Genomic DNA, 22678 nt, shown 5'->3' with positions numbered 1-22678 from the left:
TAATCAGATTTACAGTTGAGATAATGTCTAATCTTATACTCTTGTTTTGTTTTAGGATGAATGAAACTCGGACCTTTTACCAAATACCTGCAGGTCACGCAACCCAGGCAAGGAAAACAACCTAAGTTACGCGATCCCAGGTAAGTTTGTGTGTCTTTTTTCTTTTTAGAGATATCCGTTTTTACTAGTTTGTCACGTAAATTTTTACCCCGTCTATAGGATAAGAGAGGAGGGGTTTGAAATTCTGGGATTCCCGGGAAGCTGTGTTTTACCATGGACCAATGTTTATTTATTATATGTCCAATTTTAGGGGATACATGTGTGTACGTAGATACAAAAGGGACTCTAGCCGGTTTATCATTTCTCCTTCCACCTGTCAGTAGAGTTTCTCGTTCAATTTCTGTCACACTTGTTTTACAGTCTCTAAGTAATTGCTTAGGGTACCCCCTTTCCCTAAATTGTTGGGTCATCTGATCTAAAGTTATTTCTAGGTCATCAGTTTTTTCCACTATTCTCTTGGCTCTTATCATCTGACTCTTTGGAAGAGATCTAATCATCTTCCCTGGATGGCAACTGTTGTACAATAGTGTATTATTACAGTCAGTCGGTTTTGTGAAAAGGTTAGGTACCAATCTATTGTTCTCCAAGGTCATATGTATGTCCAAAAAATTCATTTTTGAATCACTACATGTACAGGTAAATTTTATGGTGTCATCAATATTATTCAGCATAGATGTAAATGTGTCTAAATCCGTGCGGTCGCCAGTCCAGACCACGAAGATGTCGTCGATGTAGCGCCACCAGGCCAGCACATGCTGGAACTGGTGGGCCACATAGACGCTCTCCTCCTCAATGGATGTCATGACCAAATTTGCGAACGTGGGGGCTACATTAGCCCCCATCGCCACGCCACGTGTCTGTAAATACATTTTATCATCAAAACTAAAATAATTGTTGGTTAGATTCAATTCAAGGAGTCGCAACACAAAATCCTGTTCTTTCGGTGTTAGATGTAATTTAGGTAACATTTTCTCAATCACTTTTAGGCCCATGTCCAGTCTAATAGATGTATACAGGCTAACCACGTCAAACGTCACCAACAGAGCACCATCAGGTATATCTAAATTCTTGATATAATTAAGAAATTGTGTAGAGTCTCTTAGATAGGACTTTGATTCCAATACAAGAGGTCTCAAAATCCCATCCAAGTAAATGGAAATGTGACTCCATATGGAGTCCCGTCCGGAGACAATAGGTCTCCCCGGAGGGTGCTCCACATTCTTGTGAATTTTGGGTAATAGATATAGCATTGGTAATTTGGGATGTATAATAGTCAGATATTCACAAGTTTTCTCATCTATAATGTCATGTCGCAGGGCCTCCTGCAATATCACCTCTATAGATGCGGCAATTTTAAATTTCGGATCCCCTGCTAGCTCTCTATATACCTGTGTGTCCCGCAATTGACGGTAAGCTTCATTCAAATAATCTTCCCTGTCCATAACCACGATAGAAAGTGATTGAGAAAATGTTACCTAAATTACATCTAACACCGAAAGAACAGGATTTTGTGTTGCGACTCCTTGAATTGAATCTAACCAACAATTATTTTAGTTTTGATGATAAAATGTATTTACAGACACGTGGCGTGGCGATGGGGGCTAATGTAGCCCCCACGTTCGCAAATTTGGTCATGACATCCATTGAGGAGGAGAGCGTCTATGTGGCCCACCAGTTCCAGCATGTGCTGGCCTGGTGGCGCTACATCGACGACATCTTCGTGGTCTGGACTGGCGACCGCACGGATTTAGACACATTTACATCTATGCTGAATAATATTGATGACACCATAAAATTTACCTGTACATGTAGTGATTCAAAAATGAATTTTTTGGACATACATATGACCTTGGAGAACAATAGATTGGTACCTAACCTTTTCACAAAACCGACTGACTGTAATAATACACTATTGTACAACAGTTGCCATCCAGGGAAGATGATTAGATCTCTTCCAAAGAGTCAGATGATAAGAGCCAAGAGAATAGTGGAAAAAACTGATGACCTAGAAATAACTTTAGATCAGATGACCCAACAATTTAGGGAAAGGGGGTACCCTAAGCAATTACTTAGAGACTGTAAAACAAGTGTGACAGAAATTGAACGAGAAACTCTACTGACAGGTGGAAGGAGAAATGATAAACCGGCTAGAGTCCCTTTTGTATCTACGTACACACATGTATCCCCTAAAATTGGACATATAATAAATAAACATTGGTCCATGGTAAAACACAGCTTCCCGGGAATCCCAGAATTTCAAACCCCTCCTCTCTTATCCTATAGACGGGGTAAAAATTTACGTGACAAACTAGTAAAAACGGATATCTCTAAAAAGAAAAAAGACACACAAACTTACCTGGGATCGCGTAACTTAGGTTGTTTTCCTTGCCTGGGTTGCGTGACCTGCAGGTATTTGGTAAAAGGTCCGAGTTTCATTCATCCTAAAACAAAACAAGAGTATAAGATTAGACATTATCTCAACTGTAAATCTGATTATGTGGTATACATTTTGTGGTGTCCCTGTAAAAAAATTTATGTAGGTGAGACTACATGGGATTTCAGAACCAGATTAACACAACATCGGTATAGTATCAGGAAACAAAAAATGGATCTTCCAGTCTCCAAACATTTTACTGAGGCCAAACATAATGAGAACGATCTTAAATGTATGATAGTGGACAGAATTGATATGCCTGCACGAGGGGGCGATCGACAACTTGCACTACATAAAAGAGAACTGCAGTGGATATTCAAGACTGACGCATTGGGTCCGGACGGACTCAATGTGGAATACAAAACATCTAAACACACAACTAGATGAGATGTGTACGTACTGGGTCTCTCCTGTAGCCTTGACTAACTAATCCAGGGTGGAAATTTATACATATTGGATCTTCTATATAATTTATTGTATCTTACTAATATTTATATTTTCTTTTTTAGATAATGTATGAAGTTATGAAGCGGACTCACTCACCACCTACTGATGTAAAGAGGAACCGAGGCATCTTTAATAAGTACCGAGGTAGCATTTATTCCCTCTTAAAGAGGATTTGAGGCAGCATTTGAAATTATCAAGTTGAGAGTTGCTTGCCACTATTCACACACAGCGATTTTAGCATGTTGGGCAACATAGAGTGATTTCTGGGAAAGGGGCTTGGAGTGGCCACAGGACGACGGGAGGATGCGGTACCGGAACACAATGCATGATCTGGGGTGTTGCACTTCCCTAAGAATTCGTCCCAAGTACCGAATATTGCCTATGTTTATTACGAAATGCCTAATGCGTATAACTGTGTATATAATTATGATATGCGTGTTGGCTGGTAAGTTAGACCGGTGTTTACAGATTGCGGTACTGGCGTGTTTTTTACCGCTGGGGTGATGCGATCTATCACTGAACTGACTGAGCAACACCAGCACTACTACTCCTATCATGCTCCTCCTACACCTGACTCTGATGGGTGTCTTGTTGTTTGAACATCAACATGATCCAGCTGACAGCTGCCCTGGTTCGATCTCTGACTCTATGGGTGGTGAGATGAAGCCTGCTTCAACTGAATTTAACTATTTATATTCACCTATGGACTTACTATGTACTCGCCGTCTGGCTCGAGCTTTTTCTATTTCTATTTTTATTCACTTTTTTATACACATGTATAAACACTGATATAACTGTTTTTATAATATGTAAATGAAATGATGTTTGCTAGACAAACCTTAATCACGTGCACTTTCTACACCAATCATGGATTCACACTAATTAATTCACCTGTATAAGAAGGTCTGATATTCACTATGTTATTATGCTTGAAAAAGACGACGGAGGTTGTCGAAACGTCGCTATGTAACTGTTTGCTGTGCTGTTTCACAATGAAATAAATTCACTTTTCTTTGATACGACCGGTGTGCTGTGGGCGATTTCTATATCTATCAAGCAAGTCTTGTCAAGACTATACCTGCTGGCACCCAACTCAGCGACTTCAGTTGTGCTGCTCCAAGATATCGTTTTGGTATCTATCTTTCTATCTATCTATCTATCTATCTATCTATCTATCTATCTATCTCCTATCTATCTATCTATCTATCTCCTATCTATCTATCTATCTATCTCCTATCTATCTATCTATCTCCTATCTATCTATCTATCTATCTATCTCCTATCTATCTCCTATCTATCTATCTATCTATCTATCTATCTCCTATCTATCTATCTATCTATCTCCTATCTATCTATCTATCTCCTATCTATCTATCTATCTATCTATCTCCTATCTATCTATCTCCTATCTATCTATCTATCTATCTATCTATCTCCTATCTATCTATCTATCTATCTATCTATCTCCTATCTATCTATCTATCTCCTATCTATCTATCTATCTATCTATCTATCTCCTATCTATCTATCTATCTATCTCCTATCTATCTATCTATCTATCTATCTATCTATCTATCTATCTCCTATCTATCTATCTATCTATCTATCTCCTATCTATCTCCTATCTATCTATCTATCTATCTATCTCCTATCTATCTATCTCCTATCTATCTATCTATCTATCTATCTCCGATCTATCTATCTATAGTCTCCTATCTATCTATAGTCTTCTATCTATCTATCTATCTATAGTCTTCTATCTATCTATAGTCTTCTATCTATCTATAGTCTTCTATCTATCTATCTATAGTCTCCTATCTATCTATCTATCTATCTATCTATAGTCTTCTATCTATCTATAGTCTCCTATCTATCTATAGTCTCCTATCTATCTATCTATCTATCTATCTATCTATCTATCTATCTATCTATCTCCTATCTATCTCCTATCTATCTCCTATCTATCTATCTATCTATCTATCTATCTCCTATCTATCTATCTATCTATCTATCTATCTCCTATCTATCTATCTATCTATCTATCTATCTATCTATCTCCTATCTATCTCCTATCTATCTATCTATCTATCTCCTATCTATCTATCTCCTATCTATCTATCTATCTATCTATCTATCTATAGTCTTCTATCTATAGTCTCCTATCTATCTATAGTCTTCTATCTATCTATAGTCTTCTATCTATCTATAGTCTCCTATCTATCTATAGTCTTCTATCTATCTATAGTCTCCTATCTATCTATAGTCTTCTATCTATCTATAGTCTCCTATCTATCTATAGTCTTCTATCTATCTATCTATCTATCTATAGTCTCCTATCTATCTATAGTCTTCTATCTATCTATAGTCTTCTATCTATCTATAGTCTTCTATCTATCTATAGTCTCCTATCTATAGTCTCCTATCTATCTATAGTCTTCTATCTATCTATAGTCTCCTATCTATCTATCTATCTATCTATCTATCTATAGTCTTCTATCTATAGTCTCCTATCTATCTATAGTCTTCTATCTATCTATAGTCTCCTATCTATCTATCTATCTATCTATCTATAGTCTTCTATCTATCTATAGTCTTCTATCTATCTATAGTCTCCTATCTATCTATCTATAGTCTCCTATCTATCTATCTATCTATCTATCTATCTATCTATCTATCTATAGTCTTCTATCTATCTATAGTCTTCTATCTATCTATAGTCTTCTATCTATAGTCTCCTATCTATCTATAGTCTTCTATCTATCTATAGTCTTCTATCTATCTATAGTCTTCTATCTATCTATAGTCTTCTATCTATAGTCTCCTATCTATCTATAGTCTTCTATCTATCTATAGTCTTCTATCTATCTATAGTCTTCTATCTATCTATAGTCTCCTATCTATCTATCTATAGTCTCCTATCTATCTATCTATCTATCTATCTATCTATCTATCTATAGTCTTCTATCTATCTATAGTCTTCTATCTATCTATAGTCTTCTATCTATAGTCTCCTATCTATCTATAGTCTTCTATCTATCTATAGTCTCCTATCTATCTATAGTCTTCTATCTATCTATAGTCTTCTATCTATCTATCTATCTATAGTCTTCTATCTATCTATAGTCTTCTATCTATCTATCTATCTATAGTCTCCTATCTATCTATAGTCTTCTATCTATCTATCTATCTATCTATCTATCTATAGTCTCCTATCTATCTATAGTCTTCTATCTATCTATAGTCTTCTATCTATCTATAGTCTTCTATCTATCTATCTATCTATAGTCTCCTATCTATCTATAGTCTTCTATCTATAGTCTTCTATCTATCTATCTATCTATAGTCTCCTATCTATCTATAGTCTTCTATCTATCTATAGTCTCCTATCTATCTATAGTCTCCTATCTATCTATCTATCTATCTATCTATAGTCTCCTATCTATCTATAGTCTTCTATCTATCTATAGTCTCCTATCTATCTATAGTCTTCTATCTATCTATAGTCTTCTATCTATAGTCCCCTATCTATCTATCTATCTATGTCCTATCTATCTATAGTCTTCTATCTATCTATCTATAGTCTTCTATCTATCTATAGTGTTCTATCTATCTATAGTCTTCTATCTATCTATCTATAGTCTTCTATCTATGTATCTATAGTCTTCTATCTATCTATCTATAGTCTTCTATCTATCTATCTATAGTCTTCTATCTATCTATCTATAGTCTTCTATCTATCTATAGTCTTCTATCTATCTATAGTCTTCTATCTATCTATAGTGTTCTATCTATCTATCTATAGTCTTCTATCTATCTATCTATAGTCTTCTATCTATCTATCTATAGTCTTCTATCTATCTATAGTGTTCTATCTATCTATAGTCTTCTATCTATAGTCTTCTATCTATCTATAGTCCCCTATCTATCTATAGTCTCCTATCTATCTATAGTCTCCTATCTATCTATAGTCTTCTATCTATCTATAGTCTTCTATCTATCTATCTATCTATCTATCTATCTATCTATAGTCTCCTATCTATCTATAGTCTTCTATCTATGTATAGTCTTCTATCTATAGTCTTCTATCTATCTATAGTCTTCTATCTATCTATAGTCCCCTATCTATCTATCTATCTCCTATCTATCTATAGTCTTCTATCTATCTATCTATCTATCTATCTATAGTCTTCTATCTATCTATCTATCTATCTATAGTCTTCTATCTATCTATAGTCTCCTATCTATCTATAGTCTTCTATCTATAGTCTCCTATCTATCTATAGTCTTCTATCTATCTATAGTCTTCTATCTATCTATAGTCTTCTATCTATCTATCTATCTATAGTCTCCTATCTATCTATAGTCTTCTATCTATCTATCTATCTATCTATCTATCTGACTATCTATAGTCTCCTATCTATCTATAGTCTTCTATCTATCTATAGTCTTCTATCTATCTATAGTCTTCTATCTATCTATAGTCTCCTATCTATCTATAGTCTTCTATCTATCTATCTATCTATAGTCTTCTATCTATCTATCTATCTATCTATCTATAGTCTTCTATCTATCTATAGTCTTCTATCTATCTATAGTCTTCTATCTATCTATCTATAGTCTTCTATCTATCTATCTATCTATCTGTCTGTCTATCTATCTATCTATCTATAGTCTCCTATCTATCTATAGTCTTCTATCTATCTATCTATCTATCTATCTATCTATCTATAGTCTTCTATCTATCTATAGTCTCCTATCTATAGTCTTCTATCTTTAGTCTTCTATCTATCTATAGTCTTCTATCTATCTATAGTCTATCTATCTATCTATAGTCTTCTATCTATCTATAGTCTTCTATCTATCTATAGTCTTCTATCTATCTATCTATCTATCTATCTATAGTCTCCTATCTATCTATAGTCTTCTATCTATCTATAGTCTTCTATCTATCTATAGTCTTCTATCTATCTATCTATCTATAGTCTTCTATCTATCTATAGTCTTCTATTTATCTATAGTCTTCTATCTATCTATAGTCTTCTATCTATAGTCTTCTATCTATCTATAGTCTTCTATCTATCTATAGTCTCCTATCTATCTATAGTCTTCTATCTATCTATCTATCTATAGTCTCCTATCTATCTATAGTCTTCTATCTATCTATCTATCTATCTATCTATCTGTCTATCTATAGTCTCCTATCTATCTATAGTCTTCTATCTATCTATAGTCTTCTATCTATCTATAGTCTCCTATCTATCTATAGTCTTCTATCTATCTATCTATAGTCTTCTATCTATCTATCTATCTATCTATCTATCTATCTATAGTCTTCTATCTATCTATAGTCTTCTATCTATCTATAGTCTTCTATCTATCTATAGTCTCCTATCTATCTATAGTCTTCTATCTATCTATAGTCTCCTATCTATCTATAGTCTTCTATCTATCTATAGTCTTCTATCTATCTATAGTCTCCTATCTATCTATAGTCTTCTATCTATCTATAGTCTCCTATCTATCTATAGTCTTCTATCTATCTATAGTCTCCTATCTATCTATAGTCTCCTATCTATCTATAGTCTTCTATCTATCTATAGTCTCCTATCTATCTATAGTCTTCTATCTATCTATCTATAGTCTTCTATCTATCTATCTATCTATCTATCTATCTATAGTCTTCTATCTATCTATAGTCTTCTATCTATCTATAGTCTTCTATCTATCTATAGTCTCCTATCTATCTATAGTCTTCTATCTATCTATAGTCTCCTATCTATCTATAGTCTTCTATCTATCTATAGTCTCCTATCTATCTATAGTCTTCTATCTATCTATAGTCTCCTATCTATCTATAGTCTCCTATCTATCTATAGTCTCCTATCTATCTATAGTCTTCTATCTATCTATAGTCTCCTATCTATCTATCTATCTATCTATCTATAGTCTTCTATCTATCTATAGTCTTCTATCTATAGTCTTCTATCTATCTATAGTCTTCTATCTATCTATAGTCTTCTATCTATCTATAGTCTTCTATCTATCTATAGTCTCCTATCTATCTATAGTCTTCTATCTATCTATAGTCTTCTATCTATCTATAGTCTCCTATCTATCTATAGTCTTCTATCTATCTATAGTCTTCTATCTATCTATAGTCTCCTATCTATCTATAGTCTTCTATCTATCTATAGTCTTCTATCTATCTATAGTCTCCTATCTATCTATAGTCTTCTATCTATCTATAGTCTCCTATCTATCTATAGTCTTCTATCTATCTATAGTCTCCTATCTATCTATAGTCTTCTATCTATCTATCTATCTATCTATCTATCTATCTATAGTCCCCTATCTATCTATAGTCTTCTATCTATCTATAGTCTCCTATCTATCTATAGTCTCCTATCTATCTATAGTCTCCTATCTATCTATAGTCTTCTATCTATCTATAGTCTCCTATCTATCTATAGTCTTCTATCTATCTATAGTCTCCTATCTATCTATCTATCTATCTATAGTCTTCTATCTATCTATAGTCTTCTATCTATAGTCTTCTATCTATCTATAGTCTTCTATCTATCTATAGTCTTCTATCTATCTATAGTCTCCTATCTATCTATAGTCTTCTATCTATCTATAGTCTTCTATCTATCTATCTATCTATAGTCTCCTATCTATCTATAGTCTTCTATCTATCTATCTATCTATCTGTCTATCTATAGTCTCCTATCTATCTATCTATCTATAGTCTTCTATCTATCTATAGTCTCCTATCTATCTATAGTCTTCTATCTATCTATCTATCTATAGTCTTCTATCTATCTATCTATAGTCTCCTATCTATCTATCTATCTATCTATCTATAGTCTCCTATCTATCTATAGTCTTCTATTTATCTATAGTCTCCTATCTATCTATAGTCTCCTATCTATCTATAGTCTTCTATCTATAGTCTTCTATCTATCTATAGTCTTCTATCTATCTATAGTCTTCTATCTATAGTCTTCTATCTATCTATAGTCTTCTATCTATCTATAGTCTCCTATCTATCTATAGTCTTCTATCTATCTATCTATCTATCTATAGTCTCCTATCTATCTATCTATCTATAGTCTTGTATCTATCTATAGTCTTCTATCTATCTATAGTCTTCTATCTATCTATCTATCTCCTATCTATCTATCTATCTCCTATCTATCTATCTATCTATCTATCTATCTATCTCCTATCTATCTCCTATCTATCTATCTATCTATCTATCTATCTATCTATCTCCTATCTATCTATCTATCTCCTATCTATCTATCTATCTATCTATCTATCTATCTATCTCCTATCTATCTATCTATCTATCTATCTCCTATCTATCTATCTCCTATCTATCTATCTATCTATCTATCTATCTATCTATCTATCTCCTATCTATCTATCTATCTATCTATCTATCTATCTATCTATCTCCTATCTATCTATCTATCTCCTATCTATCTATCTATCTATCTATCTATCTATCTATCTCCTATCTATCTATCTCCTATCTATCTATCTCCTATCTATCTATCTCCTATCTATCTATCTATCTATCTATCTATCTATCTATCTATCTCCTATCTATCTATCTCCTATCTATCTATCTCCTATCTATCTATCTATCTATCTATCTATCTCCTATCTATCTATCTCCTATCTATCTATCTCCTATCTATCTCCTATCTATCTATCTATCTATCTCCTATCTATCTATCTCCTATCTATCTATCTATCTATCTATCTATCTATCTATCTCCTATCTATCTATCTCCTATCTATCTATCTATCTATCTATCTATCTCCTATCTATCTATCTCCTATCTATCTATCTCCTATCTATCTATCTCCTATCTATCTATCTCCTATCTATCTATCTATCTATCTATCTATTGTCTATCTAGAGCTAAAACAAATACAGTAACTACAGAACCAATATAACAGTCACTTGTCCCTATATAGGTCTCTTCCTTGTATTCCTCTCTTGTCCTTACGCATGTCTCTTCCTTATACACGTCTCTTATCCTTAAGCATTTCTCTTCCTTATACACGTCTCTTGTCCTTACGCACGTCTCTTCCTTATACACGTCTCTTGTCCTTACGCATGTCTCTTACTTATACACGTCTCTTGTCCTTACGCATGTCTCTTCCTTATACATGTCTCTTGTCCTTCCGCATGTCTCTTCCTTATACACGTCTCTTGTCCTTACGCATTTCTCTTCCTTATACATGTCTCTCATCCTTACGCATGTCTCTTCCTTATACATGTCTCTCATCCTTACGCATGTCTCTTCCTTATACATGTCTCTTGTCCTTACGCATGTCTCTTCCTTATACATGTCTCTCATCCTTACGCATGTCTCTTCCTTATACATGTCTCTCATCCTTACGCATGTCTCTTCCTTATACATGTCTCTCATCCTTACGCATGTCTCTTCCTTATATACGTCTCTTGTCCTTACGCATGTCTCTTCCTTATACACGTCTCTTGTCCTTACGCATGTCTCATCCTTACGCATGTCTCTTCCTTATACATGTCTCTTGTCCTTACGCATGTCTCTTCCTTATATACGTCTCTTGTCCTTACGCATGTCTCTTCCTTATACACGTCTCTTGTCCTTACGCATGTCTCTTCCTTATACACGTCTCTTGTCCTTACGCATGTCTCTTCCTTATACACGTCTCTTGTCCTTACGCATGTCTCTTCCTTATACATGTCTCTCATCCTTACGCATGTCTCTTCCTTATACATGTCTCTTGTCCTTACGCATGTCTCTTCCTTATACATGTCTCTTGTCCTTACGCATGTCTCTTCCTTATACACGTCTCTTGTCCTTACGCATTTCTCTTCCTTATACATGTCTCTCATCCTTACGCATGTCTCTTCCTTATACATGTGTCTCTTCCTTATACACGTCTCTTGTCCTTACGCATGTCTCTTCCTTATACACGTCTCTTGTCCTTACGCATGTCTCTTCCTTATACATGTCTCTCGTCCTTACGCATGTCTCTTCCTTATACATGTCTCTTGTCCTTACGCATGTCTCTTCCTTATACATGTCTCTTGTCCTTACGCATGTCTCTTCCTTATACACGTCTCTTGTCCTTACGCATGTCTCTTCCTTATACACGTCTCTTGTCCTTACGCATTTCTCTTCCTTATACATGTCTCTCATCCTTACGCATGTCTCTTCCTTATACACGTCTCTTGTCCTTACGCATGTCTCTTCCTTATACATGTCTCTTGTCCTTACGCATGTCTCTTCCTTATACATGTCTCTCATCCTTACGCATGTCTCTTCCTTATACATGTCTCTCATCCTTACGCATGTCTCTTCCTTATATACGTCTCTTGTCCTTACGCATGTCTCTTCCTTATACACGTCTCTTGTCCTTACGCATGTCTCATCCTTACGCATGTCTCTTCCTTATACATGTCTCTTGTCCTTACGCATGTCTCTTCCTTATATACGTCTCTTGTCCTTACGCATGTCTCTTCCTTATACACGTCTCTTCTCCTTACGCATGTCTCTTCCTTATACACGTCTCTTGTCCTTACGCATGTCTCTTCCTTATACACGTCTCTTGTCCTTACGCATGTCTCTTCCTTATACATGTCTCTTGTCCTTACGCATGTCTCTTCCTTATACACGTCTCTTGTCCTTACGCATGTCTCTTCCTTATACACGTCTCTTGTCCTTACGCATGTCTCTTCCTTATACACGTCTCTTGTCCTTACGCATGTCTCTTACTTATACACGTCTCTTGTCCTTACGCATGTCTCTTCCTTATATACGTCTCTCATCCTTACGCATGTCTCTTCCTTATATACGTCTCTCATCCTTACGCATGTCTCTTCCTTATACACGTCTCTTGTCCTTACGCATGTCTCTTCCTTATACACGTCTCTTGTCCTTACGCATGTCTCTTCCTTATACATGTCTCTCATCCTTACGCATGTCTCTTCCTTATACATGTCTCTCGTCCTTACGCATGTCTCTTCCTTATACATGTCTCTCGTCCTTACGCATGTCTCTTCCTTATACATGTCTCTCGTCCTTCACTTCTCCTTTTAGAAGATGACGTCTACCTGAAAGATGATCTAGAAAAGCAGGAATACGTCCTGAGTGACAGCACCATTGTGTATTGTGGAAATGAAAACAGAATTGGGGAGACGGGTTGGAACCTGGGGCAGGTAATAAAGCATAATGTGAGGCTATGGTCAAACACAGTATAATAATACCAAATACAGCTGTTTTTTCAATATAATAACCTGCTCCAATGAGGTCTACGGGAATTAGCCACAATTAAATATAGGCATAAAAATAATAAAAATGCTCATTAATTACGACCAGTTTTTACAAAAAGACTGTCACTTTTCCCCCACCGTTTCACACACGGTTTTATTTTGACATTTGTAGAACCTTTAGAACGGCGTATTACTAACGTATCGGTTACAAAATAGAATTGTCCTTCCCAGAAGATAAATCACTGGATGAAAAGTAACCGACTATAAACTAAGAGGAAGATAAATCACTGAATGAAAAGTAACCGACTATAAACTAAGAGGAAGATAAATCACTGGATAAAAATTAACCGACTATAAACTAAGAGGAAGATAAATCACTGGATGAAAAGTAACCGACTATAAACTAAGAGGAAGATAAATCACTGGATAAAATGTAACCGACTATAAACTAAGAGGAAGATAAATCACTGGATAAAAAGTAACCGACTATAAACTAAGAGGAAGATAAATCACTGGATAAAAAGCAACCGACTATAAACTAAGGAGAAGATAAATCACTGGATAAAATGTAACCGACTATAAACTAAGAGGAAGATAAATCACTGGATAAAAAGTAACCGACTATAAACTAAGGAGAAGATAAATCACTGGATAAAAAGTAACCGACTATAAACTAAGAGGAAGATAAAACCCAACTATAAAAGGAGCTGAAAAAACTGTCGTATTATATTATTATAATTAGGAGGATTTTTATCAAGTTATGTAATACTGCCAAAAACAGTGGGGGAATATATTCTTCTGGGCATTCTTAGCCTAGACGGGGTTGTCCTTGTGGGACCTTCTTCTTCCACTCTATAAACCTACAAGATTTGCCATTGCTGTAGATTGGTGATTATTGTTCCTTTTCATTTCATACAGTTTGAAGATGGAATTCTGCAGATCTGTTTAACCATTTTGCAGAAGCAAACAACAGTGAATCTTCCTCTTCTCTGTGACCCCAAACAAGTATCAAGAGTCTGCAGTGCAATGGTAAGGCATACGTATGACCCCATCTGCAGTGTAATGGTAAGGCATAGTGTATGACCCCAAACATCAAGAGTTTGCAGTGTAATGGTATAGCATACGTATGACCCATCGGCAGTGTAATGGTAAGGCATACGTATGACCCCAAACATCAAGAGTTTGCAGTGTAATGGTATAGCATACGTATGACCCATCGGCAGTGTAATGGTAAGGCATACGTATGACCCCATCTGCAGTGTAATGGTAAGGCATACGTATGACCCGAAACATCAAGAGTCTGCAGTGTAATGGTATAGCATACGTATGACCCCATCTGCAGTGCAATGGTAAGGCATACGTATGACCCCATCTGCAGTGCAATGGTATAGCATACGTACGACCCCATCTGCAGTGTAATGGTAAGGCATACGTATGACCCCATCTGCAGTGCAATGGTAAGGCATACGTATGACCCCATCTGCAGTAAAATGGTAAGTTGGCAGTAAAGTAACAGGTACATAGTTTATAAAGTTATAAAAGAGAATCCAAACAATTCCTGTTTTTTAGTATTGACCAGGGGCAAGATAGAACAACCCTTTGTCCAAGTATGTTATTTGGAAAAAAAATCCCTTCCCAACATTACATTATACCCGCTTTCTTCTGTTGGGGTCACTTAGTATCCAGACAATATATTTTTGTATGTCATAGAGATCCTGACTGATCCCAAGAATGAGCCAGGAGAAGAGCACGCTAAGTGAGTTCTCTCCCAGCTCAGTGTCACATGACCTGGATGGAGACCAATTCACATCTATGGCTGTCCAGACCTCATAGACACAGAGGAGGGGGAGGAGTGTGCGCTCCCCACTCAGTCTACTCATCAGGATCGGGACACTTGTACCCCAACTCATAAGCTTTCCACTCGCCCCAAGGACACATCAAAGCTTTAGTTTAACAGGTTCACTGTTTTTAATTGTATTTATATTGCTCATATACTGCTCCTTCTCTACTATATATATATATATATATATATATATATATATATATATAGTATTCTATCCTTTTGTTTGTCATCAGATTAACAGTAATGATGACAATGGAGTGCTGGTGGGTAACTGGAGTGGGAAATACGCCGATGGGAATAGTCCACTAAGCTGGACAGGAAGTGTGGAAATCCTGAGGAAGTGGTCGGCCAGCGGTCCCGTGCGCTATGGCCAGTGCTGGGTCTTTGCTGGGGTCCTGTGCACAGGTACAGACATTGTCATTGTGAATATTTCTTTACTATACAAAATACTAGGTCTCTTTTGTAAACTTATAGTGATAAAACTGATAGAAAGGGTAAGGTGTTACGTAGTATCTTCTCCCCATACAGCACCACTATTGTCCATGGCCAGAGCATACAGTGTATATATATATATGTGTCTATACATCAGCCCCAGGTTAGCCAACACCACCGTAGCTTCCCCCTCCAGCTATTGTAATAAATAGTAATAATTAGGAAGCCTTGTGCCGGCAGCTGCCTGGGCTTTATACCAGTCTCCTCCTTCAGGACGTTCTTATGTAGGTTACAGAGGTAAATCAGTAATAAGCAAATATTGATCTCTCTGCCTAATAATTCTCTAACCTAAAATGCAACCACAGGAACAATAGCAGCAGCCCATCACTACAGGAACAATAGCAGCAGCCCATCACTACAGGAACAATAGCAGCAGCCCATCACTACAGGAACAATAGCAGCAGCCCATCACTACAGGAACAATAGCAGCAGCCCATCACTACAGGAACAATAGCAGCAGCCCATCACTACAGGAACAATAGCCGCAGCCCATCACTACAGGAACAATAGCCGCAGCCCATCACCACAGGAACAATAGCAGCAGCCCATCACTACAGGAACAATAGCAGCAGCCCATCACTACAGGAACAATAGCAGCAGCCCATCACTACAGGAACAATAGCAGCAGCCCATCACTACAGGAACAATAGCCACCGCCCGGCACCACAGGAACAATAGCAGCAGCCCATCACTACAGGAACAATAGCAGCAGCCCATCACTACAGGAACAATAGCCGCAGCCCATCACTACAGGAACAATAGCAGCAGCCCATCACTACAGGGACAATAGCAGCAGCCCATCACTACAGGAACAATAGCCGCAGCCCATCACTACAGGAACAATAGCCGCAGCCCATCACTACAGGAACAATAGCAGCAGCCCATCACTACAGGAACAATAGCAGCAGCCCATCACTACAGGAACAATAGCAGCAGCCCATCACTACAGGAACAATAGCCACCGCCCATCACTACAGGAACAATAGCAGCAGCCCATCACTACAGGAACAATAGCAGCAGCCCATCACTACAGGAACAATAGCCACCGCCCGGCACCACAGGAACAATAGCAGCAGCCCATCACCACAGGAACAATAGCAGCAGCCCATCACTACAGGAACAATAGCCGCAGCCCATCACTACAGGAACAATAGCAGCAGCCCATCACTACAGGAACAATAGCAGCAGCCCATCACTACAGGAACAATAGCCGCAGCCCATCACTACAGGAACAATAGCCGCAGCCCATCACTACAGGAACAATAGCAGCAGCCCATCACTACAGGAACAATAGCCGCAGCCCATCACTACAGGAACAATAGCCGCAGCCCATCACTACAGGAACAATAGCAGCAGCCCATCACTACAGGAACAATAGCCACCGCCCATCACTACAGGAACAATAGTAGCAGCCCATGACTACAGGAACAATAGCCACCGCCCGACACCACAGGAACAATAGCTGCAGCCCATCACTACAGGAACAATAGCAGCAGCCCATCACCACAGGAACAATAGCAGCAGCCCATCACTACAGGAACAATAGCCGCAGCCCATCACTACAGGAACAATAGCAGCAGCCCATCACTACAGGAACAATAGCCACCGCCCGGCACCACAGGAACAATAGCAGCAGCCCATCACTACAGGAACAATAGCAGCAGCCCATCACTACAGGAACAATAGCAGCAGCCCATCACTACAGGAACAATAGCCACCGCCCATCACTACAGGAACAATAGCAGCAGCCCATCACTACAGGAACAATAGCCACCGCCCATCACTACAGGAACAATAGCAGCAGCCCATCACTACAGGAACAATAGCCACCGCCCGGCACCACAGGAACAATAGCAGCAGCCCATCACTACAGGAACAATAGCAGCAGCCCATCACTACAGGAACAATAGCCACCGCCCATCACTACAGGAACAATAGCAGCAGCCCATCACTACAGGAACAATAGCCACCGCCCATCACTACAGGAACAATAGCAGCAGCCCATCACTACAGGAACAATAGCCACCGCCCGGCACCACAGGAACAATAGCAGCAGCCCATCACTACAGGAACAATAGCAGCAGCCCATCACTACAGGAACAATAGCCGCAGCCCATCACTACAGGAACAATAGCCGCAGCCCATCACTACAGGAACAATAGTAGCAGCCCATCACTACAGGAACAATAGCAGCAGCCCATCACTACAGGAACAATAGCAGCAGCCCATCACTACAGGAACAATAGCCACCGCCCGGGCACCAGAGGAACAATGGCCACCGCCCATCACTACAGGAACAATAGCCACCGCCCGACACCACAGGAACAATAGCAGCAGCCCATCACCACAGGAACAATAGCAGCAGCCCATCACTACAGGAACAATAGCCGCCGCCCATCACTACAGGAACAATAGCCACCGCCCATCACTACAGGAACAATAGCCACCGCCCATCACTACAGGAACAATAGCAGCAGCCCATCACTACAGGAACAATAGCCGCAGCCCATCACTACAGGAACAATAGCCGCAGCCCATCACTACAGGAACAATAGCAGCAGCCCATCACTACAGGAACAATAGCAGCAGCCCATCACTACAGGAACAATAGCCGCAGCCCATCTCTACAGGAACAATAGCCGCAACCCATCACTACAGGAACAATAGCAGCAGCCCATCACTACAGGAACAATAGCAGCAGCCCATCACTACAGGAACAATAGCAGCAGCCCATCACTACAGGAACAATAGCCACCGCCCGGCACCACAGGAACAATAGCCACCGCCCATCACTACAGGAACAATAGCAGCAGCCCATCACTACAGGAACAATAGCCACCGCCCGGCACCACAGGAACAATAGCCGCAGCCCATCACTACAGGAACAATAGCCACCGCCCATCACTACAGGAACAATAGCCACCGCCCATCACTACAGGAACAATAGTAGCAGCCCATCACTACAGGAACAATAGTAGCAGCCCATCACTACAGGAACAATAGCAGCAGCCCATCACTACAGGAACAATAGCCGCAGCCCATCACTACAGGGACAATAGCAGCAGCCCATCACTACAGGAACAATAGCAGCAGCCCATCACTACAGGAACAATAGCCGCAGCCCATCACTACAGGAACAATAGCCGCAGCCCATCACTACAGGAACAATAGCCGCAGCCCATCACTACAGGAACAATAGCAGCAGCCCATCACTACAGGAACAATAGCAGCAGCCCATCACTACAGGAACAATAGCCGCAGCCCATCACTACAGGAACAATAGCAGCAGCCCATCACTACAGGAACAATAGCCGCAGCCCATCACTACAGGGACAATAGCAGCAGCCCATCACTACAGGAACAATAGCAGCAGCCCATCACTACAGGAACAATAGCCGCAGCCCATCACTACAGGGACAATAGCAGCAGCCCATCACTACAGGAACAATAGCAGCAGCCCATCACTACAGGAACAATAGCAGCAGCCCATCACTACAGGAACAATAGCAGCAGCCCATCACTACAGGAACAATAGCCACCGCCCATCACTACAGGAACAATAGCAGCAGCCCATCACTACAGGAACAATAGCAGCAGCCCATCACTACAGGAACAATAGCCACCGCCCATCACTACAGGAACAATAGCCGCAGCCCATCACTACAGGAACAATAGCAGCAGCCCATCACTACAGGAACAATAGCCGCAGCCCATCACTACAGGAACAATAGCCACCGCCCGGCACCACAGGAACAATAGCAGCAGCCCATCACTACAGGAACAATAGCAGCAGCCCATCACTATAGGAACAATAGCAGCAGCCCATCACTACAGGAACAATAGCAGCAGCCCATCACTACAGGAACAATAGCCGCAGCCCATCACTACAGGAACAATAGCAGCAGCCCATCACTACAGGAACAATAGCAGCAGCCCATCACTACAGGAACAATAGCCACCGCCCATCACTACAGGAACAATAGTAGCAGCCCATCACTACAGGAACAATAGTAGCAGCCCATCACTACAGGAACAATAGCAGCAGCCCATCACTACAGGAACAATAGCCGCAGCCCATCACTACAGGGACAATAGCAGCAGCCCATCACTACAGGAACAATAGCAGCAGCCCATCACTACAGGAACAATAGCCGCAGCCCATCACTACAGGAACAATAGCCGCAGCCCATCACTACAGGAACAATAGCCGCAGCCCATCACTACAGGAACAATAGCAGCAGCCCATCACTACAGGAACAATAGCAGCAGCCCATCACTACAGGAACAATAGCCGCAGCCCATCACTACAGGAACAATAGCCGCAGCCATCACTACAGGAACAATAGCAGCAGCCCATCACTACAGGAACAATAGCCGCAGCCCATCACTACAGGGACAATAGCAGCAGCCCATCACTACAGGAACAATAGCAGCAGCCCATCACTACAGGAACAATAGCAGCAGCCCATCACTACAGGAACAATAGCCACCGCCCATCACTACAGGAACAATAGCAGCAGCCCATCACTACAGGAACAATAGCCACCGCCCGGCACCACAGGAACAATAGCAGCAGCCCATCACTACAGGAACAATAGCAGCAGCCCATCACTATAGGAACAATAGCAGCAGCCCATCACTACAGGAACAATAGCAGCAGCCCATCACTACAGGAACAATAGCCGCAGCCCATCACTACAGGAACAATAGCAGCAGCCCATCACTACAGGAACAATAGCAGCAGCCCATCACTACAGGAACAATAGCCGCAGCCCATCACTACAGGAACAATAGCCACCGCCCATCACTACAGGAACAATAGCCACCGCCCATCACTACAGGAACAATAGCCACCGCCCATCACTACAGGAACAATAGCAGCAGCCCATCACTACAGGAACAATAGCAGCAGCCCATCACTACAGGAACAATAGCAGCAGCCCATCACTACAGGAACAATAGCCACCGCCCGGCACCACAGGAACAATAGCCGCAGCCCATCACTACAGGAACAATAGCCGCAGCCCATCACTACAGGAACAATAGCCCCCGCCCCGCACCACAGGAACAATAGCAGCAGCCCATCACTACAGGAACAATAGTCACCGCCCGGCACCACAGGAACAATAGCAGCAGCCCATCACTACAGGAACAATAGCCGCAGCCCATCACTACAGGAACAATAGCAGCAGCCCATCACTACAGGAACAATAGCAGCAGCCCATCACTACAGGAACAATAGCAGCAGCCCATCACTACAGGGACAATAGCCACCGCCCGGCACCACAGGAACAATAGCAGCAGCCCATCACTACAGGAACAATAGCAGCAGCCCATCACTACAGGAACAATAGCCACCGCCCGGCACCACAGGAACAATAGCAGCAGCCCATCACTACAGGAACAATAGCAGCAGCCCATCACTACAGGAACAATAGCAGCAGCCCATCACCAGGGGCGGTCTTGGCATTTCTGGGGCCCCCAAGCGAAGCTATGTCTGGGCCCCCCCCTCGGACACGCATTCCAAAGCAATAGACCGCTGTGTGTTGCCCCCAGAAGTATATACCCCTTGTGCACTACCGCCACTAATATATACTCCTTGTGTGCTGCCCCCCAATAGTATATACCCCTTGTGTCCTGCCCCCAGTAGTATATACCCCTTGTTTTGCCTTCCCCCAGTAGTATATAGACCCCTGTGTGTTCCCCCAGTTATATATAGCCCCCCCATGAGCTCCCCCAGAAGTATATAGACCTCCTGTGTGCTGCCCCAGTTGATATAGACCCCCTGTGTGCTGCCCCCAGTTGTATATACCCCCTGTGTGCTCCCCCACTAGTATATAGGCCCCCTCTGTGCTCCCTTAGGGGTATTTAGCCCCCATGTGTGCTCCCCCACTTGGATATAGACCTCCTGTGTGCTCCCCCACTTGGATATAGACCTCCTGTGTGCTCCTCCAGTAGTATATAAACCCCCTGTGTGGTTCCCCCAGTAGTATATAGACCCCCTGTGTGCCCCACCAGTATTATATAGACCACCTGTGTGCCTTCACAAGTAGTATACAGACACCTGTGTGCTCCCCCAGTTATATATAGACCACCTGTGTGCCTCACAAGTAGTATACAGACACCTGTGTGCTCCCCCAGTTATATATAGACCACCTGTGTGCCTCACAAGTAGTATACAGACACCTGTGTGCTCCCCCAGTTATATATAGACCACCTGTGTGCCTCACAAGTAGTATACAGACACCTGTGTGCTCCCCCAGTTATATATAGACCACCTGTGTGCCTCACAAGTAGTATACAGACACCTGTGTGCTCCCCCAGTTATATATAGACCACCTGTGTGCCTCACAAGTAGTATATAGACCCCCTGCATGTTCCCCAGTAGTATATAGACCCCCTGTGTGCCCCACCAATAGTATATAGATCCCTGTGTGCTCCCCCAGTAGTATATAGCCCCCCTGTGTGCTTCCCCACTTGGATATAGACCTCCCGTGTGCTCTCCAAGTTGTATATAGCCCCCATTCTGCTGCCCCAAGTAGTATATAGACCCCCTGTGTGCTCCCCCTGTTATATAGCCCCCCTGTGTGCTCCCCCCATTTATATAGCCCCCAGTTAAACAGACACCTGTGTGCTCCCCCTCCCATATAGTATTTAACACAATAAACAAACACTTATACTCACCTGGGTCCGGGCGTCTCCTCTTCTCTTCACTCTTGTGGCCGCAGGAAGGGTTTTCCCTGCGATCACAAGAGGCCGCACTCCCCTTGTCCTGGCGCCGATGCTCCAGTGATGTCACCAGAGCGCCAGCACCACAAGGACAGAGCGGCCACTTGTGACCGCAGGGAAAACACTTCCTGCGGCCACAAGAGTGACTGACAGGAATGGAGCCAATGTCTCCCGCCCTGTCAATGCTGCTGCATGTAACTATGAGCGCTCATTACGAGTGCTTATAGTTATAGTTCAGATGGCAGCAGCGAGCGGGGCAGCGGCCCTGTCCAGCGGTCTTGAGCAGAAAAGTGGGGTGTGGGGGCCCCCCTGGATGTTGGGGGCCCCAAGCGATCGCTTGGTGTGCTTGGTGCCAAGACCGCCACCGCCCGGCACCACAGGAACAATAGCAGCAGCC

General features: G+C 40.8%; 1 pseudogene; it reads left to right on the top strand.

Moving 5' to 3' along the window:
* LOC138771932 (protein-glutamine gamma-glutamyltransferase E-like) overlaps positions 1-22678 on the top strand; it is an 82255-nt pseudogene that overhangs the window by 34214 nt on the left and 25363 nt on the right.

Source organism: Dendropsophus ebraccatus, chromosome 14 (genome assembly GCF_027789765.1).
Source record: "Dendropsophus ebraccatus isolate aDenEbr1 chromosome 14, aDenEbr1.pat, whole genome shotgun sequence".
Classification (NCBI taxonomy): Eukaryota; Metazoa; Chordata; class Amphibia; order Anura; family Hylidae; genus Dendropsophus; species Dendropsophus ebraccatus.
This window is presented reverse-complemented; position numbering and strand designations above follow the sequence as displayed.